The sequence below is a fragment of the Canis lupus genome, chromosome 30 (genome assembly GCF_003254725.2).
Source record: "Canis lupus dingo isolate Sandy chromosome 30, ASM325472v2, whole genome shotgun sequence".
Classification (NCBI taxonomy): Eukaryota; Metazoa; Chordata; class Mammalia; order Carnivora; family Canidae; genus Canis; species Canis lupus.
Genome location: NC_064272.1, coordinates 27,397,179 through 27,413,608, shown reverse-complemented (window position 1 = coordinate 27,413,608; position 16,430 = coordinate 27,397,179). Strand labels below are relative to the sequence as shown.

The following is a 16,430-nucleotide window of genomic DNA, read 5'->3' as shown; positions in this document are numbered from 1 at the left end:
TAATTATGAAAAATTCTAAACACAAAATAGAAAGAATAGGATATAAATATAGTGAAGTTTCATGCACTCATCCAGCTTGAGTAATCATCAACTTTGCATACACATAGCCAAAAATATGTATTAAAAATTGATCGTGACATTTTTTTCCTGTTTTATAAAATCTAAAAGGAAACGAGTAGGTTGGGTCAGCATACGTTTCACAGATGACTGTACAAAATTGGCAAAGATCAACCTGTCCCCAGTTGTGCAGCTGGTCAGGAACAGAAATGGGAAGCCTGGTGAGCCACAATAGAGTTGTTGAGTATAGCTGCATAAACCAACCCTTAACCTGTCAAATGTCAATCCAGGCATACTAAGGACCTGCAGAAGATCACCTCTGTCCCCTGCCAACAGTACGTCACACACGCTACTTGGCATCATGCAGCCCCACCCAGGACAATCAAAGGGAGAAACCCAAACCTATAAACCAAAGTTTATCTCATGGTAGAGCAATTGTGTGCCATCCATGGAGGTCTCCAAGAACCACCAAGCAGTTTCACAAGGCAAAGACTACTAAAATTTTCTACATTAATTCCTTATCCAACACCTCAAAAATGAAAAGTTTATAAATAAAATAGTGTGAATAAATATGAATTTATGCAATAAGGCTAAAAGACAGCCTCTCATCCTATCTTGCTGGCCCCTGTATTCACCCACCCAATGACTAGGTGGAAAAAATAAATAGCAATGTAAGTGGCAAGACTAGGTGGCTACATGCCTGCCTCAGAATATGTCAAATGAGACAGTAAGTGACAATGTTTCAACACTTACATTTTATCAATGCAGGGAGTGGCTAATTGCTAAGATACATTTTTTTCAAGGACTCACCTGAATTCTCAGTTTACGTAAAGAGTTGATTTCCCTGAAGATATCCTAAAGCATCTGAGAAGCCTTCAGCAGCAATACCTAAAACAATAATAAAAATTATCAGGATAAAAAAAAAAATTTATCAGGATCAAGTAATGTTATAGATGTCAGTTTTAGGAGAATAAAAAATGTTCATCTATACATTTGGCCATTTCCCTCCATACTAAGCATGAAAGGAAGTAACTCAGGAAACAATGAATTTCCGCTACAACACATGGGCTGGGAATTCTCTTTACCAACAGGGAATTGAGGTCCCAAGACAGTTATTTCAAAGACCAAAATTATGTTACTTTTGGCAAAGAGGCAAAAACACATTTTTTCCCTTCCCTGTGGTAGAAATGCTTAATGGCTTAGAATTTAAACAAAGATACATTTCCCCACCCACTTGCCCCCACCCCCCCAGTGTTTAAAACAAAAACAAGGCACTCTCAGTCTTTATAAATTAGCTTATATGAGCTCTTATCTCATTCACCCTTTTCCTAACTTAGTTCCTCTAATGTGTCTGTGAAGCAGCCCCTTCTTGCTTCAAGTGATCTCATCTCATTCCCAGTTCTCTGAGCCATTCACAACTGACCATTATTAGCACTTGGAAACCCAATTTAAAACAGAAGCACCACCATCAACCGCAAAAACGTCTCAGCCACAGTTAATAGATATCTCAGTGACAACATACATATCAATGAAACAGAATACCCATATATAGAACCAAGTATCCACATGAATAGACCAAGGACATGGAATCATCTGTCTGGGTAAGTGTGTGAGACCGGTTCATAAATGTTTAGCTAATGAGGAGGGAAAAATCTAGATCTCTACCTATGAAAAAATAAACTCAGAATAGAATCAGATGAGTACTAAAAGAATATACCATTAATTCTATAATACACAGAAAAGGGCTTTCTAAACATGCTGGTTTAGTCGGTAAAGTTTCATGATTCTTAATCTTGGAGTTGTTCAAGCCCCACATTGGGCATAGAGATTGCTTAAAAATAAAATCTTTTAAAGAATAAATAAAAAATGAACTTGACATCAAAAACTGAAACCATGGGGCACCTGGGTGGCTCAGTCGGTTGAGCTTCTGCCTTCAGCTCTGGTCATGATCCCAGGGTCCTGGGATCAAGCCCCCACGTTGGGCTCCCTGCTCAGTGGGCAGTCTAGTCCGCTTCCCTCTCTCCCTCTGCCCCCTTCTTGTGCTCTCTTCTCACTCTCTATCTCAAATAAATACAATCTTAAAAACAAAACAAAACTCTGAAACCATGAAGGACTGAGACATTTGGCTACTCTTTTTTTTTTTTTTTAGGATTTTATTTATTTATTCATGAGAGACACAGAAAGACAGGCAGAGACACAGGCAGAGAGAGGAGAAACAGGCTCCATGCAGAGAGCCCAATGTGGGACTCAATCCTGGGACTCCAGGATCACACCCTGAGCCACAGGCAGATGCTCAACCACTGAGCCACCCAGGTGTCCCTTTGGCTACCTTTTTAAAATCTCCAAATTATGAAAAAAAATCTCAAATTTATGAATGGCAAAATTAAGTCAAAACTAAAAGAACAAAAGGTGACAGCTCCAATAAAAGGTGAAATAAGAAATTAGGTAAAATATTTATACAGCAGACATAAAGGTTATTATCCATATTTAGCCAAAAAAAAAAAAAAATCAAGCAGTAAGAAAATACTCTCCTTGAGATGGACAGTCAATAAACCTTCCATAAGAATTATAATAGCAGGGGATCCCTGGGTGGCTCAGCCGTTGAGCACCTGCCTTCGGCCCAGGGCGTGATCCTGGAGACCCGGAATCAAGTCCCACATCGGGCTCCCTGCAAGAAGCCTGCTTCTCCCTTTGCCTGTGTCTCTGCTTCTCTCTGTGTGTCTCTCATGAATAAATAAATAAAATCTTTAAAAAACAAATTTAAGAATTATAATAGCAATAAACATATGAAAAGATAATCAACTACACTAACAAAAAATACAACTTAAAGAACACCTTTAGAAAATGGAGATTTTTTTAACCTATCAGACTGATAAAGATGTCAAAGACTGACAATAACCAATATTTCAGATGTAGCTCATGAGGTAGCATACCACTTATGTTACTTTGTCTACATGTAAAATGATACATTCTTTGATACAGCAATGCTAATAACTCTAAGAATTTACCCTACATAGTTAATTGTGTAAGCAGAAAAATGGACATACATAGTATTTGTAATTTTTTTTTCCATAGTATTTGTAATTATGAGGGGAAAATGAATCAGTGCCCTCAAAGTTCACAAATAGAGGAGACGTGAAATAAACAATACAGACACTGGAAATACTGATGGAGATTTGTACTTACTGATAAGATGCCACAAGAATAAAATAGGTAAAGGACCATGCACAGTGATTTCATTTGTGTGTGTGTTTTCCCAGATGTCCTAAGACTTAGAGGGATGTTTATCAAAATAATTATGATCACCCCTGATTATCAGAATTTTAAAGGATTTTGACTTCTTATACTGTTCAATTTCTTATAAAGAGCATGATTTTTCCAAAGAATGGAGCTGTATTCTAATCCCATGCTCAAGTATTACATAGATTTCTACTTGCCTTTTGCCAGCTTTCCTCTCATCTTATTGACATTTGTATCACAAATGTGCTTGTAATGAACACTGATGAGAGTTCCCTTCTTCATCTCCAGCTCCTGTTCATTTCCTAGAGCCATTTTAACCTTGCATTTGTGTTCTAAGACACACCTGCATCTTTATTATAAATGCCCCCCCCGCCCCCGCGTGCGCACACACACACACACACACACACACACCAGCTTTAAGGTAGCAGCTCAATTCAGTTGGTTTCTTGTGACCAAATGAGTTCCACATAATACAGTGCTGCTTTTTTTATTTTTTATCTTTTCAATCATCCCATTCCATTTGAAAACAGAAGAGTAAACCCTGTAATCACATGAATGATGATTTATCACACACAATGTCATGTAATGCTTATGACCTACAGCTGAAGTAACTGAAGCAACAGACTCAAAGCTAGTATAACAAAGGCAAAACTATTTCAAGAGACAGGTAGATTCATTCCTAATAAGAGAACTGATGAAAAGAGTATTTGAATAAGAATAAAAACAAATGGGACATGCTTGTCCAGATGGGCCATTTCTATGGTTAAACTATGCTCCACTATAATGTTTTAACCATATCATTGATTTATTTTTATTGGATTAGTTTATCTATGAAAAGCCTTCTTTTCTATTTAGACTATAAAATACAGTAATGTCTTCCCATTATGGAACCATTATGTTCAATTTATCTCCAGCAAACAAATTTATTCTTCTCATTGCCCTATTTTTAAAGGTTGAGAAGTTCCATATAATGCATGGATCCTCCTAATACCATAATTATAAACCTGGTTAAAAAGCTATAATCCCTTGTAGACATACAAATCCCTTTACAGGTGCATTGGATGTAAAGTACAAATCTAATTAATCCTCCTCCATCTCCTAGAGGCTCCCTCTCTCCCAAAAACAATGTCCCTAGAAAGTACACAAAAGGACAAGAATCTCTATCCAATCTCAGAAATGAGTTATCATGATACTTAAGTAAGTATTTGGGTCTCCAGGGCATAACTCAGACAAACATACAAGCCACCCAGTGCCATCCACTCTCCTCACCCCCTCCTCAGTCCCAGGGCATCTTTCTAAAAGGATGGTTGGGGGCAGGGGGATGGGGAGCCAGACAAGTTCACATCTGGGGCTGAGACACATCAGGATTTGAGACAAAATTTGTGCTCCTCCTCCTGCATTTAAAGGAGCACAATGTGGGCAGCTCTGGTGGCTCAGCGGTTTAGCGCCGCCTTCAGCCCAGGGTGTGATCCTGGAGACCCAAGATCGAGTCCCACGTCAGGCTCCCTGCATGGGGCCTGCTTCTCCCTCTGTCTGTGTCTCTGCCTCTCTCTGTGTCTCTCATGAATAAATAAATAAATCTTTAAAAAAGAAAAATAAAGGAGCACAATGGCTAAGGTGAGTGATTCTGGATCTGTCATTTACTAGTCATTTGGCTTTGATGTGCCTTAACCTCTCTGTGCCTCCATTTCCTGCTCTGTAATAATGCCCAGCACAAGAGCCGTTGTGAGGATTAAAGATAGTGTATCTAAAGCAATCCAGCAATGCTCAAGAATAAAACATAGTCTTGCTTGCTTGAGCTCCAATTCAGTGGGAGCAGTAATGGGAATGGTCCATGGAAGAAACTCATTGTCTGTTGCCTGATCACAATAAGGTGCCTAAAAGGACTTGGAAACATAATATGTATCTACATAGGACACTTACCTATTAAAGTGATTTTTAACATGAATAAGACCCTTCAAATTAAATAGAAACTTATTTTAAAGGTAGCAGAAGCATATTATTTAAGGACCTCTGCCTTAAAATAGTCTTTGAATCATCATCTGATACATCATCTGGCAGCTCCCACATTGTACCTTTTCCGAGTATTCTGAGAGGGGCGTAAGTAGATGCGACCAAAAGGCAGCAAAAGCTACTGACTTGTCACCAACAGCAGGACTCTAGGGCTGGACTTAACTGATTCTGTATCACAGACCACTTGCTACTTGCTCCAAGAAGCTTAAACACACCTCTTGGGAGTCCTCAGTCACTCATCACCAGAGCAGAGATACTATTTCTTAGATATTTCAAATGTAGAAATGAAATGGGCATATACAGATAAAGTTCTTAACTCAGTGCCTAGAGCAAAGTGCCCCGAAAATGGCATATCCAATATTGATTATCCTCTTAACAGCATTAAAGAAATAAAACGTATATTAAGTAATCTAATCGAGCCCATTCAAGGTACTTTTTTCACTATGAGGGTTTTAGGACCACTTGTTTTTCACATTTTACTCAGCATAATGCACACAGGAATGTAGGGTTGAGGTGAAGGGGATCTGCCAAGGCAAAGCTGCCTCCCATGAAGAGCCCTCACAAAGCTTATGGCTGAAACCTTACTATGGGTATAGATCTGAAGCAGCTAAGATAATTCCCATCCTAACATTTCATTAAAAGACAGAGAATAGTGGGGTGCCTGGGTGGCTCAGTTGATTGAGCATCCAACTCTCAGTTTCAGTTCAGGTTGAGATCTCAGGGTCCTGAGAGTGAGTCCCACATCCAGTTCTGCATTCAGCATGCAGTCTGCTTGAATATTCTCTTCCTCTCGCCCTACTGCTCATGCTCTCTTTCTCAGATAAATAAATCTTAAAACAACAACAACAAAGACAGGGAATAGTGTAACAACCTAAGCTTTCCCTTAACACCATCTACATGAGCATGAAAATCAGGAAATAGGTTCATATGAACACATCTCAAAGTTAACAAAAGTGCTATGAGAAGAGTATACAGTTGACCCTTGAAGAACATGGGTTTGAACTATGTGGGTCCACATATGTGTATTTTCTTTTTTATAGGTGCAATACAGTACTCTAAGTATATTTGCTCTTATGATTTTTTTCTCTCACTTTATTGTAAGGATGTAGCATGTAATACATGTAACATATAGACTATGTATCAATTGACTGTTTATGATATCAGTGAGGCCTCTAGTCAACAGTAGGCTGTCCATGGTTAAATCTGGGGGTAGGCAAAAATCACATGCAGATTTTTGACTGGAGGTAGGGGTGGCAACCCTAACCCAGGTACTGTTCATAAGGTAACTGTATTACTTTTAGCTTGAAGTAATACTAACATTGGACACATTGATTAGTAATTCCTCAAATCAAAATCCAAGAAGCAAATAAAACAAAAAGTTCTTCAGGAGCCCTAAAATACAGACAAGAAAAAACAAGGGAAATTCTGAAAACAAAATTCTCCCCATTTCCTACAACACCTACCACTTGCCAAGGATTTGTCCTGCTTTTTTTCTGAAACCATGAGAACTTTTCCAGTCTAAGTACAGCTCCATGTTAGAGTCATCTCTGTCAGGAGGTATGTGACTCTAAAGGGAAGTGTCCAATTCTATTTTCCTGGCCTCCTCCCTGCTGACTTTCCAGCAGAGGCTGGGTGCTGGTGTCAAAAGACACTCAACAAAGCACAAGCTCAAAGCATCAATACCCAAGGCATTCAGAGATGAGAAATGATAAGCTACTTTGCTCTGTGCAAAGAGAAAAACTCCAGAAATCTCTTTGTATTCCTCCCAAAGCAGTATTCCAGCAAACTAGGAAGTCAGGGATGTTACATGCAAAAAAAGCTTCTCAATATAAATATGAGAAAGGTTGGTTTTTTTTTTTTTAATTTTTTTTTTTTTTTTTTTTTTTTTTATGATAGGCACACACAGAGAGAGAGAGAGAGGCAGAGACACAGGCAGAGGGAGAAGCAGGCTCCATGCACCGGGAGCCCGACGTGGGATTCGATCCCGGGTGTCCAGGATCACGCCCTGGGCCAAAGGCAGGCGCTAAACCACTGCGCCACCCAGGGATCCCGAGAAAGGTTGGTTTAAACATTAGTTTCTCCAATGCAGAACATTTGGGACCCTTCGATGTGTTAATATTGACTGTGAATAGGTAGCTCCAACCTTATCTGTACAGATTCCTTTACTCCCACGGTCTGTGTATCCTGGGATAAGTACCTCACACAACAGTTAGGAAAATGTTATAATTAGATTTTTATGCAAATGATTATTGAAGGCTTACTCTGCTCTACTACATTCACAATTGCATGACTAAGCATGATGCCCTTAAAAGATCAGTTATTGATGCAAATGGTGTTAACGCAAAGCACAGGAAAACATGCGTTTACTATAAGGGCCGGAGAAGTGCTAGGATTATACTACGTTGCCTCACTCCGTCTATACATTTATCACACATAGAAAAACCTGATGCCATGAATTCCTTCTTGTTCTGTCATTCACTGTTCTTCTCTCAAAAATTTAAAGACACTTAGAATCAGACAAAACGAATAATATGAGTAACTAGAATGTAGTAAGCAGGTTGAGTACAAAGGTGTCCCACCAATATTGGACTATGTGAAGAGAGGAGTAAGAGAGCTTATGTAAGTGTACCATGAACTCACCATTTTATCAACTGGCCAAGATATGCACTGTACAGTTTTCCACTTGAGATTGACTTTAAAATGCTCAAACTTCCTATTTCTTTTTCTCAGAAAGTTTTATTTTCCCCCATTTCATTTCCACCATCATCTCCTGCACCCCACCTCACCCCCCAAAAATGTATTTTTCCAAATGACTTTTGGATTAGAAGGAAATTTTTGTCTCTAGACTACCTCATTCAGTATATGGTTACAGCCAATTGTTCTCAATAAAAGCCCAATTAACTAACATTCAAATGACTACAAATTCCAATTAATCAAAGCTATGAAGAGAGTCTCCTTTGGGGAAAGGAAGAACAAACACATTTATCTTCCAGAAGGCTGCAAGCCACACACCAAAAAGCTTTTATCACCAATTTTCTGGGAAAAAGCAACTGAGCATGGAATACAGACATCAAGAAATATCCTATGTTATGAATTTCAAGGGTCTGAATGTGATTTTGAAAATAATCCAGAGATGTTACAGTATCTTCAAATGAACAAATAAAAACTTCAATGTTTTTGCCAAGCTCAATGCACTATGACAAAATCGGTCAAGGTACTTTAGAAAAATTTCTAACAACTGTGTTTTCTCTTTAAGGAAGAGGGAAGAAAAAAAGAATAGGGAAATACTGACCTAGTTCCTCCTCGGTCACTGTTAAAAGTCAAACTTATTGGACCCTTCCCTACTCCCACTTCTGCTACATGGCCAGGTGTTGTTCTGGCAGTTCCTGATCTCAGCTGGGCTATGCTTTTGTAGCGGGCCTGCCCAGTGTCTCCCGGACCGCCCCTACCCCCGCATGCCAGCTCTCTCCCTGCCCCAAAGTAAACCAGCTGGGACAAGCACTAGAGTTGTATACTCAGCTCAGGCTGCAGAAACCTTCAGGGCCTACTTCCTCACCTCCTACCTCACCTGTCCTAAAAGTAAGCGCTCCTTCTAGAAGCCTGCACCCTCTGAGCTGCTTCCCCTCAAGTGGCCTTTGACCTCTAGTATCCCAAGCCTAAAATGTGCTCTCTCCACCCTCTACTCACCTGGCTGCCCCTCAAGTTCCACCTACTCTGGGTAGACGTCATCAACCACAACTCTCTCTCTCTCTGTACTTATCCATGTTATATTGAAATCATTATATTGTGACCTCTTAGAGGCAAGAACTGTGGCTTCCCCCATGGTCCTGACCTTGGCTACAGCAGAGCTCCTAACACCTGAATCAACAAATACATCTTATAGGATTAATAACCCTAAGACACTGGGCTTTAAAAGGCTGGGGTACATCCATGCAGTCAGGGTAGAGTCAGGGGTCTGCACATGTGTGTGCCTGTATATGTGTATATTCATACATGTACAGAAGAGAAGGGGCTGCCTTGTTCTGTGATCACCCTCCATGCCTACACCTCAAAGTCAAGGTCCCAGATAAAGCCCCTTTTTCCTTTTTTTAATACCAGAGATTGGCTGAGGACTCACTCTTATGCCACAAACCTTTGAGTAAGCCTCTCTCCTATTTGACCTGGTATCAATCAGGGAACTGTACTATTTTGTAATTATTCCCTTTTTCCTATCCCAAAAACAAACAAAGGTGAGGTTTAACAATCAGAGAATTTAACAATAATTTAACAATTATGAGGTTTAACAATCAGAGAATGAGGATAACCCTCTACAAGCTACGATCCCATCCCTAACCCCTAAAACAAATTTGTTTTCTCAGTCACTCTAACGTGGACCCTGTAGGAGAGCATGAAACCATGCAGAGTACCAACAGCAGAACCAGATGTACAAGAGGCCAAAGTAATCAGCTATCTGAACATTTCTTAGAAGGGTGGGGCAAAAAGCTATAGTGAAGATATCAAGAAGAGGAAACCATACAGTGGAATATTATTCCACATTAAAGAGAAATGGGCTATCAAGCCATGAATAAGACTCGGAGGAAACTTAAATGCATATTACCAAGTGGAAAGCCAATGTGAATAAGCTACATACTATAGGATTCCAACCATAGGACATTCTAGAAAAGGTACAACTATGGAGACAGTAAAAAGACCTGTGGTTGCCAGAGACTGGGAAATAGGGAGGGATGAACAGATGGAGCACAGAGTTTTTAGGGCAGTGAAATTCCTCTGTATGATACTCTAATAGTGGATACATGTGATTATACATTTGTCAGAGCTCACAGAATGTACAATACATGTTCAATGTAGAACAGTGAACCCTAATGTGAAGTATGGACTTTAGGATGCATCCATGTAGGTCCACTGATTCTGACAGATGTACCCTTTGGTAAGGGATCCTGGTAGTTGGGGAGGCTGTGTTATGTGTGTGGAGGGTAGATATATGGGAACTGCATACTTTCTGCTCCATTTTGCTATGAACCTAAAAGGGCTCTAGAAAAAAAAAAAGTTTATGAAAAAGCAAATTAAAAAAAATTTTTTTTTAAGGCAAGAAAAGAAGGTGAGTGTTGGTTCTCTATACACCACCTGCACCTCCCCCTCCCTCAATCCAGCACAAAAGCCAGGGAAATCCTTACAGAGGCCCTCAACACTGTAGGGAAGAGCCCAGGGACAGACTCAGGGTGGGACTAAGGGGGGTCAGGTGTTAGAAACAGTGATAAAGAACCTGAGATCACCTATACATTACTTGTAGGTATCAGAGTAGTGAGGTTGAGCAGGGGCTGCCTATGTAGTGTTCTAACCTGCAAGAACTGATCCTAAGAAGTTGGATTCTCCCTCCTTTTATTACCACTGCCACCTCAGCCTGTAATTTGAGGGTTATTTCATCATACTAGCACCTTAAGGACTGCTTCTATAGCGTAGCAATCAACTAAAGGACACAAAGAGAAAATGTGACTTCCCTAAGCCATCTGGTTTTCCTCTGCAGTGTAAAACCCATCAAGTGTAATAGAATATCCCAAGGCTGTAGCCAGGAGAAGGAATAGGCATCCTATTTAGGAGACATGCTGAACTCCTATGAACATGCAGAATGGCTCATTCCTCCAGCCCTCAAAGCCTGGTTGCCTGGGTGCTGTGAGCCAACATATGACAACATAAAAGCAATGGCAAGAATCAAGGTGCGCTGTGAAATTTCATCAGCCTCTGGGTAACATAAAATAAGGACCACAAACAAGAACATCAGGTCATTTGGGTGGATGTTTTGGTTCATCAAGAGCAAATTAGCTACTCAGGTATACACAATGTGAAAATCAGGGACACTTTTTTTTTTTTTTTTAATAAGTAAGAACCTATCATCACTTGCCTCTGATTAGTAGCTGTTGTATCCCTCAAACTTCATCTTTCAAAAGCACTTCTGCTCCCCTAACATCTCTTACTATGTTCACTCGGATCTCCATGAATTGCCACCTGACCTATTTTTCAAAAAATTAAATCCTTATCTTTCCTCATCTGGCCAGAGATTCTTTTCATATTCGTTATGGTACATTTCATTCAAAACCCAAACACCCTCCCTTCCCCCCAACAAACAGTTCTTTGGTCATTTAAATTTCCTCCTCTTCTCAGAACGTATCCAAATTCTCCTTAGCCAGGTCTCCTTCCTGTCCCAAAAGACCTTCCTTCCCCAGGGCCTCCCCCTACTCTTGCTTTTCCTCTCAATTTCCATGAATCTTGTAGATTTCTCAGTGTCATTTGGCAATTCATTATGTCAGGTTGGATTCACTCTAATACAGGGTTCTACAGGTTCTACAGGGTTCTACCACTGTGAAAGATAAGGTATACTCCAATGCTCAGTACAGAGCCTGGTGCTGAGTCACCCAGGGCCAGTGGCGTCCCAGTTCCCTTATACTCATGTGGCATGAACATGGGCAGTGTGCATTCCTCTGAGCCTTACCTCACTCCTGTGCAAAAGGCAGAGTGGAGAACTTCCCTCACAAGCCAACCCAAGGGCCACAGAAGCATAAGGCTGGGGACAGACATTCCTGCAGTAAATGCCAACTTTCTTTGCCTTCCCGTGACACCTCCTGGCTCTCTAACTGGCATAAAATCTCTGAGATCAAGAATCAAGGCTCACGGGGTATCTGACTGGCTCAGTTGATGGAGCATGCAACTCTTGACCTCCGAGTTGTAAATTCAAGCCCTCCACTGAGTGTAGAGATTTTTTAAAAATAAAATCAAGAGGGAATCCCGGGTGGCTCAGTGGTTTAGTGCCACCTTCAGTCCAGGGCGTGATCCACCTTCAGTCCAGGGCGTGATCCTGGAGACCCAGGATCGAGTCCTGCATTGGGCTCCCTGCATGGCGCCTGCTTCTCCCTCTGCCTGTGTATGCCCCTCTCTCTCTCTCTCTCTCTCTCTCTCTCTCTCTCATGAATAATAAATAAACTCTTAAAAACATAAAATAAAAGAAAACAAAGACTCATAGCCTTCCTGTATTCCTCTCAGGACACTTTCACCATTCAGAATTATAGTATGTGGTTTTAAAATAATGTCTTCAAATTAAATGTGATTTTTGAGTAATGGAGTTTCAGATCTTTTCTTTCCAACTTCACGCACCATCTAAATACTGAAAACTTCCTGCTAAAAAGTTTGAACACCCACGAAATACAGAGTATTATAACAAACCTCTAAGAACACATCCCTCTGATTCCACAGTAACTGAAAGGCACTCATTTCATTCAGAGCCTTTCCCCTCTCTGTGTCAATCACCCTCACTGGCCAATCATTTGAAGCAAATACCAAGCACTGTACCATTTCAACTTCTTGGTTTTGTTTTGTTTTTGTTTTTGTTTTAAATTTTTATTTATTTATGATAGTCACAGAGAGAGAGAGAGAGAGATGCAGAGACATAGGCAGAGGGAGAAGAGGGCTCCATGCACCGGGAGCCTGACGTGGAATTTGATCCCGGGTCTCCAGGATCGCGCCCTGGGCCAAAGTCAGGCACTAAACCGCTGCGCCACCCAGGGATCCCTCAACTTCTTGGTTTTATAAAACTAGTACTTTTAATCAGAAAATGAATAAAGCTATTGTCACTTAGAAAAAAATTCCAGTTATGCCTATGGAAGTCACAGCCACCTCATTCCCAGTTGCACATAGCAAGACACAGATGACCTAATAGGGATTCAGCTGGCCTGAGTTAGGATTGCTGGCAGCACAGGAGCTGGCTGGCTGAGGGTGGGCAGGACATCATGCCCCACCCCTCTCTGCCCAGAGATCGCCGCTACCAAGGAGGAAACCAGGACATGAGGCCTCTGCCGCTTCCACATGATCTGCATGGACACAACTAGGACTTTCTACTCTTACATGTTTCTCTGTCATTCCCAGGACTGGCTTCATTAACCAGAGTAACTTAGCCTTTCCTTGCTCTTTGCTACTAGAATATGTATTTGTTCTTTTTCACAAAGTCCAGGTTTCTTCCATATTACCCTTACATTAAAAAAATAAATAAAACAAACCTTCCTTTTTCTTCCTCAATCTCTTGGGGGAAAAAAAAAAAGTAGAATCCTGCTTGAGTCTCTTGTCTCTGTCCTTACGGAATGAGTAAAAGCAATTCTCATGCTCTCTCCCCTTCCCTGGGGTGAAAGAACAAGGCCTCTGTGGAAGGATGACTCCCCAGAGGGGTCCACTGACATCCCCTTTAAGGTAACTAAACTCATTAAAAAAAATTACTTTGGGGACACCTGGGTGGCTCAGGGGTTGAGCGTCTGTCTTTGGCTCAGGTTGTGATCCCCAGGTCCTGGGATCGAGTCCTGCATCAGGCTCTTCACAGGGAGCCTGCTTCTCTCTCTGCCTATGTCTCTGCCTCTCTCTCTGTGTCTCTCATGAATAAAAATATTTAATAAAGTTACTTGGAACCAACTCATAATTCAAATATAAAACTACTCAGGGCATTGTACATCTGGTCTACCTCACTGTGGACTCTCATTCCCTGTATCTGTACTACCCAGTATTATAGCTACTAGACACACAAAGCTGAAGAGTACTGGCAGTATACCTACTCCATATCAGTATGTGCAGTGAGTATAAAGTCCAGAAATTTGGGGATCCCTGGGTGGCTCAGCGGTTTGGTGCCGGCCTTCGGCCCAGGGTGTGATCCTGGAGTCCCAGGATCGAGTCCCTCATCAGGCTCCCTGCATGGAGCCTGCTTCTCCCTATGCCTCTGCCTCTCTCTCACTCTGTGTCTCTCAATGAATAAGTAAAATCTTAAAAAAAAAAAAAAAAAATCCAGAGATTCTTAAGTCTTAGTACAAAGAAGTAAAATACTTCATTAATAATTCTTAGGTCTTCTGAAATCTTAACATTTTTATGTAATGGGTAAAATAAATTTAATTTCACCTTTTTAAAATGTGGCTATTAGAAAATTTAAATTTTTAAGTCACCTTTCTAATAGAGTGTTTCTCTAGGCTCTAATTCCTTTCCATAATGGTGTAAATATGTTTCAGGTTAACCTAGCACAACTAGTGTTGTTTGAATACAGCCCTAAAGCTAAGTTTAATTCACTTGGACTTGTTTTTAATTATCTTGTATACTTCTCCTAATGGTTCCTACCAATTCTTATTAAGACTTAAATATTTAAGTATTCCAATAAGACCGTTCCAGCTACCTTGAGCATAAAATACCATGTAATCATCAGATAGACCCCTTCAAAATGTGAATCAAAACATTTAAATGCTGTGCTATTTAAAAAAGCAATTCCTAGTCCATATTTTTTATCTCACAATCAGAATATGATAACATTTCTTTTGGCTGTTAAGACATTGGGTATTAGAATTACACTCTATGCAGCTGAGGAAATATACAGACCCACATTTCTACTTTAAGACATGGGTGGGCTGGGCATTCTTCATCAATCAGGAGGAGAGCCACTCACCTGCTTTCTACTGATTTCCAGTGGATAAAATCATGAACATCTGACTTACCTGAAGATTGAACTTTTTTTTAAGTTTTACTTATCTGAGAGAGAGAGAGAGAGCATGCATGCATGAGTGTGAGGACAGAGGAAGAGGGAGAGAGAATCCCAAGTAGACTCCACGTTGAGCACTGAGCCTGATTTGAGCTTGATCCCAGGACCCCAAGATCACAACCTGAGCTGAGACCAAGAGTTGAATGCTTAACTGACTACACCACCTGGGCACCTCTGATTTTTTTTTTTTTTTTTAATGAAAAATCAAACATTATGCCTCACCTCTGAAGGTCAGAATTTACAGTGCCTCCCAACTATGTTTCCCTAATTGTCAGCAGTGATCAGAGTAAGTTGGATCTTTTTTCTTTTCTCCATGACTCCATGGAAATAGATGAACTAAGCAAAACCTCCATTATTTAGCCCAGTGGTACCCAAAGGATGGTCTGCCCACCAGTATGGGACTGGTATGAAGTACAGAAATGGAGAATACACATTTGGGAACTTTTATAGCAATTTAACAATTTATGTTGGCTGAATGTAATAAAAATAACAATGCTTTTATTTCATATGTTTTTCTCAAATATTTTTGAGTTTTACAGAACTAGGCCAGCCCAACACAAATTATAAACTGGATGACCCTTCATTTCAGAAACACTAAACCAACTCACCTGAATCCTCAATTTTCTGGTCATATCATTCTACAATTTTAAGAGTTGGGGGCAGAAGGGAACACATGTGGAAAGGGAGCTAGGACTGTGTTTTTAGGAAAGAAAACTACCAGTTAGAAGAGAGTGAGGGATGCCTGGGTGGCTCAGTGGTTGAGCGTCTGTCTTCAGCTCAGCTCGTGATCCCGGGGTCCTGGGATCGAATCCTATATCAAGCTCCCCGCGGGGAGCCTGTTTCTCCCTCTGCCTCTGTCTTTCATGAATAAATAAAATCTTAAAAAAAAATAGGGTGATTAAAACAATTTCCATGACATAGCTAGGATGAGGATCCATAATATAGTCATATTTGTACATCTACAATTATAATACCCTCTTTCTGCAAATATATAATGCCATGGATAATATACTACATGGTTCTATAATCCAGTGGTGATAGGTCCTAATTTCAAAAATACTAAATTATATACAAAGTCAAATTCATATGTGGAATGATTACACCTCAACGAAGCACAAATGTCAAGTGTTCATTATCCACGGATGGAAATCAGTGTTTTTCAAAAGCCAAGTGGAAGTTAGAAGCTAAAAATTCCTAGGTAAGGAGCCGATCAGTAGGCACCAACCACGTATAGAGTGTTCTGAGCAACAGAAAAATGGAGAGGCAGCCTCTGAAGAAGTCACAGTGGAGCCCAGAAGACAGTCCCCGAAGTACCAGGGAGTCAAGAGCTTAAGTGTGGAATCACTCTCAGACAGGCAGTCACTTCAGTTACATTTGGTCTCATCACTCGCTCCTTAGCCCTGGCTCCAGCCAACGGAAAATCCTAGCAAGGCTGTGTCCTTCTGGTAGCTCTGACTGGAAGCTGAGGACCTGAGCAGGGAGCCAGGGAGCCAGGCAGGTAGGCAGCTGCGCTCCCTCCCCAGTGCCAGCACTAACCAGCAGTCTAGGAGCCTGGGCAGCTACTTCT

At 40.7% G+C, this 16,430-nt stretch overlaps 1 protein-coding gene across 9 annotated transcripts in view; it reads right to left on the bottom strand.

Annotated features, from left to right (window-relative positions):
* TLN2 (talin 2) overlaps positions 1-16,430 on the bottom strand; it is a 426,878-nt gene that overhangs the window by 251,718 nt on the left and 158,730 nt on the right. For all 9 annotated transcript variants that reach the window (XM_025472602.3, XM_049104468.1, XM_049104470.1 and 6 more), the window contains one exon: positions 868-945. The gene's annotated coding sequence lies outside the window, so the exon portion shown is untranslated. The remainder of the gene's footprint in view (positions 1-867; positions 946-16,430) is intronic.